The sequence below is a fragment of the Carcharhinus amblyrhynchos genome, chromosome 12 (genome assembly GCF_965287045.1).
Source record: "Carcharhinus amblyrhynchos chromosome 12, sCarAmb.v2.hapA, whole genome shotgun sequence".
In the NCBI taxonomy this organism is placed as follows: domain Eukaryota; kingdom Metazoa; phylum Chordata; class Chondrichthyes; order Carcharhiniformes; family Carcharhinidae; genus Carcharhinus; species Carcharhinus amblyrhynchos.
Genome location: NC_137335.1, coordinates 36,915,893 through 36,932,813, shown reverse-complemented (window position 1 = coordinate 36,932,813; position 16,921 = coordinate 36,915,893).

The window sequence follows — 16,921 nt, the reverse complement described above, 5'->3', positions numbered from 1 at the left end:
AAACACCTGAACTTTTCAGTAAAGTGTAATATTTAGCCCACCTGTGCACACCTCGTAACCAATAATCTTTCGTCAACTGATCGTGATGTTACATAATGCTTTGTTGTCTTTCTGATATATCTATATGCCTCTATATATAAGCAGATCTTTGGTGGTACCCACATAAAGCTGGAATCATAGAACAATTGCATAAAAGATATTGATTGTTGTTATTTAACATTTCAGTGGTTTAAAATAAAAAAAATTAACTTAAAATCTCATCTACGGCAGGATATGTATTTTAAAGACAATCGTCAGATCTGGCAATTCACTTATCAGAACAGCTTTAAATCGGTGGCTGGCAATGAATATTAATGTGAAGATTTCGCACTGGGCATTATCATACTGTGTAACGGGGTGGGTATATGATCCGGGTTTTGGCAAGCATTAGCAGTAATCAAAACGGATTACTTGACCAGAAAAAGTATTTGAATAAATTTGATATGTTTTGGCCATTTCCTTTAATTCGTTTTTTTACAGTGTTTGTTGACAGGATTTGTTACTAAGACATATGAATACATAACATAGGCAGTCCCATTCTCCCTAACGATAAATTACATTACATTTTACACATTTTAAGTGGACAATACTGTTGTGTGATAAGAAAAAAGCAAAGTTTAGACGTTTCTTCCACGCCATTGAAATGTACTATATTGCAATAGATTAATATGCAGTATGTAATAATTTATAAAAACAAACTACTTATACATGAATTCGGGCATTTAAGTTATACATAACTACACAAGTCACTCTTGAACGGTGCAATATGTGTGAATGTTACTCAGGTTCTTAAAAAAATGAATTTAAGATTCTGAAATAAAATACGTTTAGAAAGGCGCATAAAACATGTTATTTTTTGCGCATGAATTTACAGCATATATTCACCTGTCAAATCAGAACCCTGGCACGTGAAAAGTCTTAAACTCGGTATATTTTACTTTTGTTTTAAAAATCGTTTGTTTCACTCCATACTTGGCTGATTATTGCTGCCCACTGTCCATCAATCTATCGTAATGCATGATCTTGTTTATAACTGGTGTAGTTAAGTTGTTGTTAATTTTACACTAAACGGTTGTTATGATGACAAATGAGGAGGCTGTGATCACACACATGGGACCACAAATTTATCTCACGCGTGAAAAGCGGGATTTTGATTCGGAAGATTGGTGTTCCTTCAGCATTTCTCGCGTGTGAAGTGGCCGAAGATCCGGCAACTCAGCCAAAACCCCTCACCTTTGAAATCTAGGGAAACGAACAAATAAAAGTCAGTCAAATCAACTTAGCAAAAATGAAATTTATTTTAAACGGGGCTATGCAGCGCTGTGGTTCAAATGGAAATATGTAAACTGATATATTGCACCGCTATATTGCAGGTTAAATTTACAATATTATTCCTATTACAAAGAGATACCATGATATACTTTCTAATGTAGCTCTAAGATTTATATACACATATATGTGGGCGTGTATTCAGTGTATAACGTTTATATTTAGTTATTTTCCCTAATAGTATCTGAACATATTTTACCCTGAACATGGTTTGAAACAAAAGTTTGCTGATCATTTAAATAGTTTGTTTTTTCTTTGCGACTACCAGTTCTTAAGAATCGTTCTACCCCACATATGATTAGTTTTGAAAGAGTGCCGTGCTCAATTGCTAATCAGGAATATTGCAGATCAAATAGAGAAAGAGACAGCGAACGATAAAGATCAATTTCAATTTTGTGTAGATAGATTGAATAAGTTATTCTTTAGATCAGCTCAGATAAGGCGTGAGCACGCCTTTCAGCGGTGAGGAGATTGGCAGAGAGGGAAAAAAGGGAGTTTGAGTTTCTTTGTCAGAGGTGCTGCACTGTCCGGCAGTTTGTAATGAACGCGCGCCATCAACAGGGCAAAGGCAGCACTGTACACCCACCGCCGCAGAACTAGGTCACAGCAAACATCAAACACAGTAGCAGTATTAGATGTCTGGTCAAGCGCCAATCTATGGGAGGTCTGTTGCTAAGACAATTATGTCATTATAAGATATTCAAGACATCAAGAAGTCCCCGTTTCTTCGAGATTTGTCTGGATGCTTGTGATGTAAAAACATTAATGCTCAAATGAGTTTTGCAAATGTTAACTCACTGTTACAATTTCTATTAACAAATCCCGTCTGTTTAAGTCAGATAGTACAAGTTGTTAATAATCATCGGACGCAGATACAATAGTAACGGGTTAGGAAACTAAAATTGGAAGCATTTTTAGTTCACCGAAGGAAATAAAATATATTTAATAAATTGAGCTTTACAGTAAATGTATGCGATTACAAACACTTCTTCTGCAAAGTTCAAAGATACTTAGCGTTTTATATGTACTTGTGAACATTGAAATAGGTACGTATATAGTTTTACAAGTTATTTTTCTCATGAGGTGCAAACATCAGGTCATATGATTTATTTCACAGTGAAAAGAGTTGAAAAAAAAGAGGTAAATGTGACGACTACATGGTAGTTAAGATGAGACCACCTTTTTTCCATTCGATATACTGACCAGGGAATAAATTAAAGCAGGTGTGAAGGTGAAACAAGAACTAAGATAATCTTAAACAGGAATCTTCTAAACAGGTTGACAAAGCAACGAAGTTCAGAATCAACGTTGCCACAGAATATTTTCGGTACAAGTTCAGGAGGTAACCTAAGGGTTGACTGCCTTCTAAGTGAAAATTAGCACACAAATATTAATTCATGGGGTCTGGTGTATACAAGATGTAGAGTAGGAAATGTTAGTTGCAATTACAAATGTGCTTAACTTCAGATAAGGCTAATCTAGTACTTGGGCTATTGCTCATACATAAGATAAAAGGAAGTATACATATTGTGTGGCATGTGAACTAATACTAAATTCATAGTGGTTAAATTACTGGTATTAATTCAGAGTAAAACAGAAAAGGCTGGAAATAATCAGCAGGTTTGGTAGCATCTGAAGAGACAGAGAAATGAAGTTAATGTTGCCCATTGCTAACCTATCATCAGCAATCTAAAGGTCTGGACTAATGCTTCAATTCAAAAGGAGTTCAATATCCCACCACATCAAGTGAAGAATTTATTGAATTCAATTAATTCAATAAATCTAGAATAAAAAGCTAGCATCACTAATGATGACTATGAAACTACCAGATTAATGAAAAATTCCATCTGGTTCACTAATGTCTTTTAGGGAAGGGAATCTGTCATCCTAACCCATTTTTGCTTATATGTGGCCAGATCAACAGTAATATAGCTGATTCTGAAATGGCTGATTGAACCACTGTTACAAAAAAGTCAAATAAGAATAAAACTTAGACAGACCACTCAATATTGACCTAGATGCTAGATAGGACAAAGGCACACCAGTTATGTTGACTCCGCAAAGCCTTCCTGAGTAACACTGTGGGACATACCAAAATTGGGGGAGCTGTCACACAGATTGGCCAAACAACAGCATGCTATAGTCATACTCTCAGAATCATGCATTTCTGCCAACATCCCACACTCATCCATAACAATCCTTGGTTTTGTCTTGTCCCACAACAGATGGTGGCACAGTGGTATACAATTGGGAGGGAATGTTTCTGGGGGTCTTCAACAGTGACTCCAGACATCGTGAAGTTTCATTGAAATACAGGAAGTCCTTCAATCTACAACACAATCGGTTCCTGAAAACCACCTGTTAATTTGAAATGTCATAACTTAGAACCGATTTTCCCAGAAAAACAATGTTATATATTGGGGGTTGATACTTGAACCAAGGTTCGATACCTTATTTCACCAGATTAACCCAGAATGTTGTACTCCATCATTTACAAAGACAGTAATATAGCAATAAATTAATATCACGAAATATAAACTTTAAGAAAGAGTTTGAAAAGACAAAGATTCACCAAGTTAAAAATGTGTTGGAAAAGCAATTGAGCATTTTGAATCAAGGAGTTGTGCACTGCAGAACAGCAATGTGCATGGATGAATGGTTGAACTTAGTCACTGGCGTGGCGTTGTAAAGTCACAACTGACATCGTAAATTCAAAACAGAGTGTCAATTTCTACATGTTATAAGTGCCTTTCATCACAGCTCGAACATCATAAAGTCAAGGACTAGGTCAAACGTGGGGAGGAAAAATCCTGCTGATTATCACCCACCATTTCCGATCCCTCCTCCCTCCTCTGCCAACTCCTCAACTGATGAATCTGTACTCCTCCATGTTGAACACCACTTGGAAAAAGTACTGAGGGTAGCATGGACGTAGAATATGCTCAGCTTGGGGGACTCCACTGCCCACCACTGAAAGCGGCGCAGTAGCACCACTATTAGTTGACCTGGCCAAGTCCTGAAGGACTGATCTGCCAGACTGGGTCTGCAATAGGTGGTGAGAGAACCACCATGAGAGAACCTGGCTCAACGAAATGTGTAGGAGAGCTTGCCAGGGGTAGATTCAGGCATATCAAAAATGAGCCAACCTATTGCAGCTGCAGCACAGGATTACATGCATGCTAAACAGCAGAAGCAGCATGCGATAGACAAAGTTCAGCAATCCCACAACCAATGGATCAGATCAAAACTCTGGAATCCTGCCATAACTAGGCATGAATGCTGATGGATAATTAAACAACTAACCGGGGGAGAATGCTCCACAAACATCTCCATCATTAATGATTGTGGAGGGCAAAGTCAGTGGAAAAGGCAAGATTGAAACGTTTGCAAAAACCTTCAACCAGAAATGTCACAAGGCATTGAGACCTCCTGAGGTCCCCAGCATCTTAACAGTCTTCAGCCAATTTCATTCATGCCAAACTAAACAGAGTACAGTTTGGCAACATCCCAGCTGTAATGCTGAAGAGGTGTGCTTCAGAACGAGGTGCATCACCAGTCAAGCTGCTTCAGTACAGGTACAATACTGGCATCTACCTGGCAATGTGGAGAATTGCCCAGTTGTGTCCTGTCTACAAAAAGCAGGACAAATTAAATTTGGCCAATTACCTTCCAATTAGTCTATTCTAATCATCATCAAAGTGATGGAAGATGTAATTGACAGTGTTGGTATTTACACCCTCGTAAACCATTCACTGATGCTCTGTTTGGATTCCACTCAGCTTCAGACTTCATTGCAACTTTGGTCCAAGTTTGGACAAAACTCTAGTGGTGATATGAGATTGAGTGCCTTGATCTGAAGGCAGCATTTGACTGAGTGTAGGATCAAGGAACCAAAACAGTCCTGTAAACAAGGCACCCTCAGTTTGAATATATACTGGAATTGTGAATTGATTAGCTGCTGTCTTATTTATAGAATCATAGAAACCCTACAGTGCAGAAAGAGGCCATTTGGTTCATTGAGTCTGCACCGACCACAATCCCACCCAGGCCTTACCCCCATACCCCTACATATTTACCTGCTAATCCCTCTATGCATCTCAGGACACTAAGGGGCAATTTTTAGCATGACCAATCAACCTACCCCACACATCTTTGGACTGTGGGAGGAAACCAGAGCACCTGGAGGAAATCCACGCAGACATGAGGAGAATGTGCAAACTCCACATAGAAGTGACCCAAGTTGGGAATCGAACCCAGGTCTTTGGAGCAGTGAAGCAGCAGTGCTAACCAGTGTGCTACCATGCTGCCCTTACTGAGGAATGTATGAACATTTGAAATCAATTCTCTGTTTGATAGATTTATTTAATTGTCAAGATATCATTTTGATTTTCACATATCTTAGTTTGCTCTTTAAAGCAAATATAGCAACTTCCTGAAATAAAATTTTGCCAGGAAACTAGTAAGCTGAGGCGTACAGAACAGTATTAATATATGTACTGGCTTCACATTGCATGCATTTGTCCAAAGCAGAAGTGTAAAACCTGGAGAATGGATAGGACTTTAAGATGTTCTGTTACTTAGGAATAGAGGATGTGAACTGAATTAAGCTCTATAATCCAGTGAAATATGCAGTATGCTCTTGCTTCAGTGTAATGTAATTTCTTAGTAAATTTGATTCAAAGCTGTAGTCCGAGATACATTATTAATCAGTGTTATTTGCCCATTAGTGAGAGATGTCTGCTGTTACTCCCCAAACAAATACAGCCCTCTCCCCCATCTCTATTACTTCACACATAAGATCATGTTTCAGTTCATAGGAAGTCTGAGCAATGAAAAGTATCTGAATGGTACTAAATTGTAACGCTCAGCACGTAGGAAGTCTCAGACATAGTTAGTGATTTGCACGATGGTGCCACTAGCAATTCATTTTTATTATTTTTCTTATATGGACTACAGTTCCACAATCATAAAGACTTTCGCCTTTATCCATTTTTCTCTTCTCTTGAACTGGAATAATTAAGTTACCAATTCCTTTCCTCTATCTACTTATCAGTTGGTATTTTGTTTGGTTTTCTGTATTTTAAGGCTAGCTTTTCTACAGGAGCTAATGTTTTTGGGAATTAAAAATTATATCTCCACTGTGTTGTGAGTAAGAACCGTTAGGCTCAGTTAGGTGGTTAATGTGTGGTTCAGAGTAATGCCAACAGTGTGGATTTGATTCCTGTTCCAGCTGAGGCAGACTTGTGACTGCCTCTTTGCCCTGCCCCTGAGAATGGAAGGCAAGGGCAAACCTCTGACAAAAACTGCCAAGAAAACAGCACGGGATGAACCATCAATGAGCCAAGGACCTGCCTTCAGACAGAACACACATGACATGATAAAGCGTTGCTGATGTTCATGGAAGTGCTGCACTACCTTAGTTATTCAGTACAAGTTCCACTAGTGTCCTCTTTTGTCAGTTCTTTTGGATTTTCTTGTAACCCAGTGAGATGTTTTTTGTCTGCATTTATACAGTAAATTTATGAATTGTGTTAATGTTTCAGATCCACATCAGTACGAAAGGGAAGATGCAGTCCAGCAGTCAGGTTGCTAATTAAACTCCTGAGTACACTAAAGTAATGGATGTGACCAGCTTCAGTCAGTAGTTTCACATCAGGTACTCCATGACTCCAATATGAATCCATGTTTTAAAAGTATACAGGCTGTCACTTAACTTCTTGGTGAATTGATAGGTTTAACCTTTAAAAGTTTTTAAGGTTATAAGCATGCACACAGTACTCAATATCAATTATTATGAGGCTGTTTCTCATTTTGCTGTCATCCCTTTTATTTTTAGAATGACTTGTTTCATCAGAGAATTTTTTCCCTTGTCATTCAGCGGAATTTTAATGGCTGGAGGCCAGACTGGGTAAGGATGGCAGATTTCTTTCTCTGTAGGGGCATTTGTGAAGCAGATGGGTGTGAAACAACAATTATTGGTAGCTGTCATGATTACCATTACTGAAACTAGTTTTCAATTCCAAATTTAGTAACTAATTTAAATTCCACCGATTGCCACTATGGGATTTGAACCTATATCCTCAGAGCATTAGTCTAGGCCCTCAGATTGATGACCACACGACTTTACCACTACGACACCATCTGCCCCTGATCAACATTGGTGAAAACCTGAGAACGTGTTAGCAGCGTGCGTTGACCAGACTGATCACGGAAGATAAAGGGGAATTTGTAAGTTTAAAATAGAATAAAGTGTAACACTCTAAACCTTAATTCTAGCCAGACTAATACAAAAAAAAGTCATGAAAGAATTAAGGTAAATTTCTATTTGCATTACCTTGAATATCTAAAAAAAACCAAAGTTAAGTGTTGGTCAATCATTGCTCTTTTGCCAATATGCAACTGTAGAGAAAAATTAAGAAAAAATACACTCAATTATCACCAAAAATAGTAATGCATCTTTTAAAAAATAAACAAGATATTTCAGGTGCTGGAAATCTGAACTAAAAACAAACAAGTAAGAGAACAGGCAAGTTGGTGTTTTAATATTAAATAAAAGTTTTAAGTTGTATTTTATTACTGTCATAAGGAGGCTTACATTAACACTGTAAAGAAGTTACTGTGAAAATCCCCTAGTTGCCACATTTCAGTGCCTGTTCGGGTACACTGAGGGAGATTTCCAGCACCTGAAAATATTTTGTTTATTTTTTAAAAGATACATTACTATTTTTGGTGATAATCGAGTGCTTTTTTTTCTTAATTTTTCTCTACAGTTGCATATTGGCAAAATGGTGATGGGGCAAGAAAGAAACAGAGTGCCAAGGACAGGTTTTTGATTTGATTTATTATTGTCACATATATTGATATATAGTGAAAAGTATTGTTTCTTGCATGCTATACAAAGCGTACTGTTCATAGAGAAGGAGAGAGTACAGAATGTAGTGTTACAGTCACAGTAGAGTGTCAACAAAAATCAACTTAATGCAAGGTAGGTCCATTCAAAAGTCTGATGGCAGCAGGGAAAAAGCTGTAATTGAGTTGGTTGGTATGCATTCTCAGACATTTGTATCTTTTTCCTGATGGAAGAAGGTGGAAAAGAGTATGTCCGGGGTGTATGGGGTCCCTGATTATGCTGGCTGCTTTTCTGAGGCGGGAAGTGTAGACAATGTTAATGGCGGAGGTTGGTCTGAGTGATGGGCTGGGCTTCATTCATGACTCTTTATAGTTTCTTGCGGTCTTAGAAAGAGCAGGAGCCATACCAAGCTGTGATACAATCAGAAAGAATGCTTTCTATGGTGCATCTGTAAAAATTGGTGAGAGTCGTAGTGAACATACCAAATTTCCTTAGTCTTCTGAGAAAGTAGAGCATTGGTGTGCTTTTTCAATTATAGCCTCGGTATGGAGGAACCAGGTTAGGATTTTGGTGATCTGGACACAAAACCTTGAAGCTTTTGACCATTTCTATTTCGTTCCCATTGATGTAGACAGAGACATGTCCCCCACTTTTCTTCCGGAAGGTGTGCTACTCTTTGAAAGCAAAAATAAGAAAAACTGAATCATGCAAAGGGAAAGAAAATAGTGGCATAACGTTTATGGTCTGAAATTGCTGAACTAAATGTTGAGTTGGTTAATCCAGCTAAACTGGGCTAAGGGGCAATTTATCATGGCAAATCTACCTAATCGGAACATCTTTGTACTGTAGGAAGAAACTGGAGCATCCAGAGGAAACCTATACAGACACGGGGATAACGTGCAAACTCCACACAGACAGTTACCCAAGGCCAGAATTGAACCTGGATCCGTGGCACTGCGAGGCAACCACTATGCCAACATACCACCCTATGTCTAATTGAAAGATGAGGGGTAGAATTTTATCTGTGGTGTACAATTCCACAGGATGTGGGCTTTGTTGTAGGATGTTGGATACTGTTCAGTCGGTCTTATTGAAGTTCTCACTGTCTGAATGAAGTAGGTTAACTTATGAACTACAAGATAAATGTTCATATATAGAGTAAAGGATTCAAGCTAGGAGCTTTCTCCGTGTTTATTTGTGCACATGCCTCTGTCCAACATTAGATTGGCCCTCAGGTGTAGGTCATGTGTTCTCTTACATCATTGTGTGGGTGGCACTCTACTCCCTGTTAACCCTTTATGTTCCAGGCACTTAGGCCACATGTCCCCCTTATACTATACCTCCTCCAAATCTTCATCTAATGTATTTCAAGTTATTCTACTTTACCCCTCGATTTTACATTGTTATTAATACCCTATCTCCTTTCTTCATGTCTAAGTTTATAGATTCAGGCTGTCTAAAGGCTTTAAAACACTTCCCTATCTCATTCACACCACTATCAGAGGAGTGACAGGTTCAGTTGCCGCAGGAAAATTGAGTTGATTTGGAGCTTGTCCTGGCATTTGAGTATTTTTTCATCATCTTTTTCCATTCCTTGGTATTGAACTGCTTTTTGTCAATTCGGCAGTTGTGGTGATAGATGGTTGTTGTGCCATCTTGTTACTTGCGGGTAAATGAATGTTATAGTCATCTCCATGTCATTTTTTTCTTCTTCTTTCAGCATGTGGGTCATTGTGATATATATACTCTGTGACAGAAGATAGCCTCTCCTGTTATAAAGATTTGTTACTTTGGTAAGCTACCCATGAGTTTGCCTGTGTGCTGTTGGTACTGAACATCTGCTATTTGGTTCTAGCATCTATTGTAGCATTAGCATGCTGGCTGGGAGTTGCAGCATTTGATTATGGTCGCAGTGTTGGCCTCATCAACACTCATCAGAAGCCAGAGACTAAGGCTGTTCTGGTTGTTGGTTGCTCTCTTGTCTTTCTTCATATGGAGGCATCGTGGTAATCACCTGAATGGATGGCTGGTTTGACCAAGAGATTTCCAGCATCTGTAATGACCTTTGCCCTGCAAAGAGAGAAGGGAGTTCAGAGGCAAAGTCCCAGTCAGGAGACTCTTTCCTGTTTGAGTTCTTGAGAACTTGCAGTTCTGTATAATTTACAACAGTGGTTGTCATGATATCTTCTGCTGTTTTGAGGAGATTCTGGGCTACACAGGCATCTCAGCTCAAGAGATCAAAAGACCAGTTACAGATGACATACATCAGCTTGAAAATTTGTTTGCTGCCTTATTTTAGTGGTTCTAGAATTATACCTATGACTGGAAGTTGGATTGCTCTGGGCCCATATAGTGGAATGTCTGTTGTTCGAAGCTAGGGGTCTTTCAGCCATGGTTCTTTGTCAGATAGGACTGTGACACTGATTCCCACATCCAATTTAAAGTTTGTGAGATGTCTACTAACCAAATGTCCGTGCTCTAATATGATTCCAGAATCTTTTCCTCACCCAAGAGCTATTATAGTGTATCGTCTTAGTATACAGTCTCAATCTCATGAATCTTCTGTGTACTTAGATGTTTTGGCTTTGCATAGTTTTCTAAAGCATCTAATTCTGTTCCATTGAAAGTATTGGGCTGAAATTTCAAAATTGAGGCACTTTTCTCCATGACACTGGCATAATCGCTGTATTGGTCAGTTCAGGTAATGCTTCCCTTGATGTGGAATGTCCTTGTTTCTTTGCTGTTTTACCAACTGGACTGTGGGTCTTCCTTTGTACCAGTTTAATTTCTCCTCTTAAAATGAGCTTGTGCCGCACACAGAGTTCAGACTGCTTAACAATATATATCATTTTCTCAAGGTTTTGATCGTCCTTCACTTGCAGCATGTCTGAGAATGTATTGTCCAAAGCTCCTATAATGATTCTATCCCTGATATGTTCAGATTTTAGCCTACAGCCAACGTGTACAGATCATTAATGAGTGAGTTGACAGGTTATTTTGGTTGCTGGACATACTTGTTAAATTGAGCCATTTCAAGGATTTTCTTAAAATAAGCATTGAATGATTTTAGTACTTCTTCAAATTCAGCAGATGATTCGCCAATTCCTTATCTAGCAATAATGTTGCCATCGGGCCTGTTGAATAGAGCATTGTATTATCGTGTTCAGTTTCTGTCTTTTAATCCAGATCCGAAGCAATCCTGTATCTAAGGAATCTTTTTCTTCAAAGGCCCCAATTATGTAATTGATCTAGGTCCTGGATAAGTCCAAATTGATCTGGAAGAGTGGATTTCTGATCCAAGGTCTAAAAAATTAAATTGTGTGTTTGGTTTATGAAGTTGCTGTAATTCCAGATGTTGCCATTTGAAGTCAAAGTATGTACCCATGCTTGCTGATCCTGGTGGGTTCCTGCTGCAATGGTGCTCAGCTTTGAAAAATGTTAAACTGGCTCCTGGATCGGTTAGCTGCACATTTCTCTGGTTTAGTGCTATATTTTTAAGCTGGTGAAAGCTTTGAATTCTAGTTTTTGCTGGCCTTCAAAGCTGATTCTTTAGTTGTGTTTTGTTTGAAGTAATTATTCTTTTTCTTTTAGGAACAAGATCAGATGTCATGTGTTTTTTTGTCAACTTGGGAATCTGGTCTTAAACGACAATTTCTGACCACTGAACCATTTAAAAATTTCTCGGACTTAATTTCCTGCAATTTAAGTTTTAGCTCACCCCTGCTAGGCCTGCTAACTCTCAGCAGGGATAATTGTAATGTTGTAGATGGACTCCAAGCCCTATAAGGATTCTGCCAGCCAACATCCTGAGGTGGACACACATTTGAACAGTAGTGACACCACCCTTTAGGCCACTCATTCTCTTATCTTGACTGAATGTCCCCTCGCCTCCTCTCAACCACAATTAGGACATCAGTTACTTCATTCTTCCACTGCTTCATGCCCCAGTCCAACCTCTGTTCTTTCTTGGAGCCCTAATCCACTCCTTTCCCTCCAGCCAAACGCCACACCCCCTTTAACATTGACTCACCCTTGCCAGTCCCAAACCTCTATCAAGCTGCCCTCCTCCTGGTCCCGTCCCTTGCGTCACAGAATTCAACAAGGAAAACCACTCACCTTAGACACAACTGCGTAAAGCTGACTTGCGCATGACACCCTTAAACAAATGTGAACCAGGTACCACTAGATTCTTCTGCACCATTGACTTTATCTTGAAGGTAGGAAATAAATAAAAATGTTTTATGTTACTTAATATTCACAGCATACATTACAAGTGGAAACACATCACAGGCTGGTGTGAGGTCCAACATGCCACAACCACACTGCTGACTTCATCTCTGCATCTCAACCTAATGTCAGGAAATCAAATTTTTGCACCTAATTCAGTCATCCTGCTGTTTCAGGCTAAATAAAATTTCATCCAAGGTGCTGTTCCTCAAGCTTTCATCGAGCTTCACTGGAATAGTGCAGAAGTCTGAAGTCTCACAACACCAGGTTAAAGTCCAACAGGTTTATTTGGCAGCGCAAGCTTTCAGAGTCTCAAGCTCCTTCATCAGGTGAGTGAGGAGTTGTGTTCACAAACAGGGCTTATACAGACACAAACTCAATTTACAAGATAATGGTTGGAATGAGAGTCTTTACAGGTAATCAAGTCTTAAAGGTGCAGACAATGTGAATGGAGAGAGTTAAGTACAGGTTAAAGAGATGTGTATTGTCTCCAGACAGGACATTTAATGAGATTTTGCAAACCCAGGCAAGTCGTGGGGTTACAGAAAGTGTGACATGAACTCTAGATCTCAGCTGACGCCATCCTCATGTGTGTGGAACTTGGCTATCAATTTCTGCTCAGCCATTCTACATTGTCATGTGTTGTGAAGGCCACCTTGGAGAACACTTACCTGAACATCAGAGGCTGAATGCCCGTGACTGCTGAAGTGTTTCCCGACTGGAAGGGAACATTCCTGGTGGTGATTGTCAAGTGGTAGTTCATTCATTCATTATCATAGTATCTGCATGGCCTCAACCAGGATCTTGGGTTCATGGCACACTAACTCACGACTTGTCCGGCTTGCAAAATCTCACTAACTGTCCTGGCTGGAGACAATACACATCTCTTTAACCTGTGCTTAACGCTCTCTTCACTCACATTGTCTGTACCAGTAAGACTTGATTACGTGTAAAGACTCTCATTCCAACCATTATCATGTAAACTGAGTTTCTGTCTGTATAAGCCCTGTTTGTGAACACAAGTCCTCACTCACCTGATGAAGGAGCGAGGCTCTGAAAGCTCCAAATAAACCTGTTGGACTTTAACCTGGTGTTGTGAGGCTTCTTACTGTGCTCACCCCGGTCCAATGCCAGCATCTCCACATCAGTGTAGAAGGCTAAGAACAGAAAATGAAGTATGAGAGCAAGATGGAGAATTAAAGTGACAGGACACCAGAAGCTCAGGGTCATGCTTTCAGACTGAACGGAGGTGTTATCCTGAAGAAAGAGAAGAAACTTAAGCTAGTCTCTTCTATCAACAAATACTGACAGACAATGCCAAGTTTCCAGCAATTATTGTTTTTGTTTCAAAGACAGTTTGCTTCCTAGTAGTGAGCTAAACAAATAGGAGCCAGGACGACAGTGTGAAGTACTCTAAAGTAGAGACCTGCAGACATTCAACAAAACTTGCATTACAATCAGAGGATTAGTTAACCTTAAGCCAGAGAGAAATGCTTCAAAGCTTGTAGGTTAAACTAATAGTTAAGGAGAAAAGAGTAAAAGTTGTTAGTTTCTTATCAGTGGGTTTCAGTGATACCAGTTAGCATGCAGCACCCAAACGAGCAGGCAAAGAGGAATTACCATGAGCCGAATACAGATCAGAGAGCTGGGAGATTGTACAGAAGCAAGGTGAAAACTGTATTGGTGGGACTGAGCCTGTGGGGGCCCTGGACGCAAGCACAAGATATTAGGTATTGAGGACAGGGATAGAGCTGCAAAGTCATTTTCATTAACTGAACAAGAACTGAAAATAGCACACAGAAATGGTAGATGGTACCACAGGAGATGCATGCCTTCAGGCAAAGGAAAATAAGGAAAGTCTTCCTCAATCTGTGGAGGTAGCCAAGTCAGATTACAGATACTTCTGAATCTATCAAAAGGCCAGTTTGACTGGAGAGGCTGAAGATTCACTCACCTCTCAACGATAGATAAAAATATATAAAACACATCAATAAATATAATTATGTCATGAATTCAGCCTAAAAAGCAACACACAATATTTGAGTGAACTACACAGCCAACTCTACATGAAAACTCTATTCGATGATATTATAAAGAGCCAGATATTAAGACTAGTGGTATATGTCCCTTTATGACAGAAACACAATATGTTGTGACTCTCGATGTCAGTGAACCTGACCTAATTGCACTGCGAGATGAGTTCTACAGATGCAGTACAGTAGTTGCAGCAGGAACAGTACAGTTACAGTTACTTAAAGTCATGGTTTTTACTTTCTAGCAGCACACTTTCCACAATGGTCAAAGGTTCTGGCCCCTCCGTGCAAGCTGATTACTCATCCTGCCCAAAACCAGAAACCACAAGTAGTGGTTTGGCAGAACACAACTATATTTGCTGGTGTTACAGACACAAGGGGACTAATCTGAGCAGCCCTGATTTCTCTCCTCGCCGCCCCTCCCTAAACAGAAAGGTGTTTTGATTTTGATTTCCCCCTTCATAAACACTGGCATCTTTCCCAAGCTTTCAGTTTTGGTGTGATTCTATTTCTACTAATCACCCACAACAAACTTGAGATACAATGAACGTAACGGGATTCGTTCATTTTCATCCACTCAAACACGAGAGGAGGGTCTGGACGGAGGTCATAGTGGAGGTGAGCAACCTTGGGCCCACAAGCAAAATGGAATCAAATGTTGGGAAAGGGACACCAAACTTCTGCGCTACACAAGGGTAAATGTGGGGTGTAGTTTCAACAAAGTTGCTCTCATGAGGTCATGAAGCAATGTATATGTGCTAGTGGCGAAATATGCGAGCTGGCATTTGCATTTAAGGCCTCAGCACCAGATGGAACATGAGGATTGAATTTTTAGAAGCTAGTTCATGCTGATTGTTTCTGTCAGTTGCAGGAACGTGTGTGGGGCGTGCATGTGCGGGGTGCGTGGTGTGTGTGGTGTGGGGTGCAAGTGATGTGGTGTGTGGGGTGTGTGTGTAACATGGTGGCACAGTGGTTAGCACTGCTGCATCATAGCACAGGGACCCGGCTTCAATTACGGCTTTGGGTGATTATGTGGAATTTACACATCCTCCCCAGGCCTGCATGGGTTTCCTTCAGGTGTTCTGGTTTCCTCCCACAGTCCAAAGATGTCCATGTTAGGTAACTGGTCACACTAAATTGCCCCTTAGTGTCAGAGCATTAGCAAGGTAAATTTTGGGGTTACGGGGATACAGCGTGGGGGGATTGATTTCAGTGCAGGTTTAATGAGCCAAATGGCCTCCTTTGGTAGGGATTTTATTCTATGATTCTACAAGCACTTCCCAGGAAGGTGCCATTAGCTTTCATAGGACTCCATCTTCATAAAGGGGTTAAACACCCATTGAGATAGCATTCAATCATCTCAGGCTATCAATTCATATTCATTATAGGTCCATTGACTCCCATAGCATCTTAATTAGACCTCCTCACACCCTACATCCTGTAAGGATTCCATTCCATTCTCCATCGCATCTGTCCTGATGATACAATCTTCCACACCAAAGTTCTAGAGATTATCTTCCTTTTTTCTCAACTGAAAATCTCACCTCTACATCACCCATCATGGCGAACAGGGCTTTCATCAGTGTCAGTCATCTTTCCTGCACTTCTGCTCCCATCCTTTCACCTCCCTCACAGAAACATGATAAGGTTCCCTTTGTCCTCACTTTCCACATGACCAACCTCCATATTCAATGATCATCCTCCACCATTTCCACCAGCTCCGGTGTGATGCCACCACCAAGCACATCTTCCCTTCCCCACTTTTCAGCATTCATAATGGACCATTCCCTCCATGGTTCCCTGGTCTACTCCTCAATCAACCCCAACACCCCATCCCCTTCGCACTGTACCCTTCCTTGCAAATGCAGAAGATGTCACACCTGCCCTTTTACTTCTTCTCTCCTCACTGCCAAGGCCCAAATACCCTTTCCAGGTGAGGCAACACTGTATTTCTTTCAATTTCGTATACTGTATTTGCTGCTTCAATGTGCTTTCCTCTATATTGGGGAGGCCAAATGCAAATCAGGTGGTCACTTTTGTAATAGCTTTGTTCAATCCACAATCATGACCCCCAACTTTCAGTGGCCTATCATTTGAATTCACTATCTTGCACTCATGCACTTGGCCTGCTGCACGGTTCCAGTGAAACTCAACACAAGCTTGAGGAGCAGCACATCCTCTTCCAGTTAAGCATTTTGCAACCTTCTCAAATCAACAAAGAGTTTAGCAATTTCAGACAATACACTGTCTGCCTATTTTCTTTCCCTCTCTTTACATGTTTCTCCCTTCACTGCCGCCCCCCATCCCATCGTCACCCCAAACTTATTTCCAATTTCAGGTAGTAGTACACCTTCTGTAAGCATGTATTTTATTTCTTTTTTTGCCCCATCACCATTTCCTTTGGCCCTGGAAGATTAATTCACAAATTATTCAATCACAAATG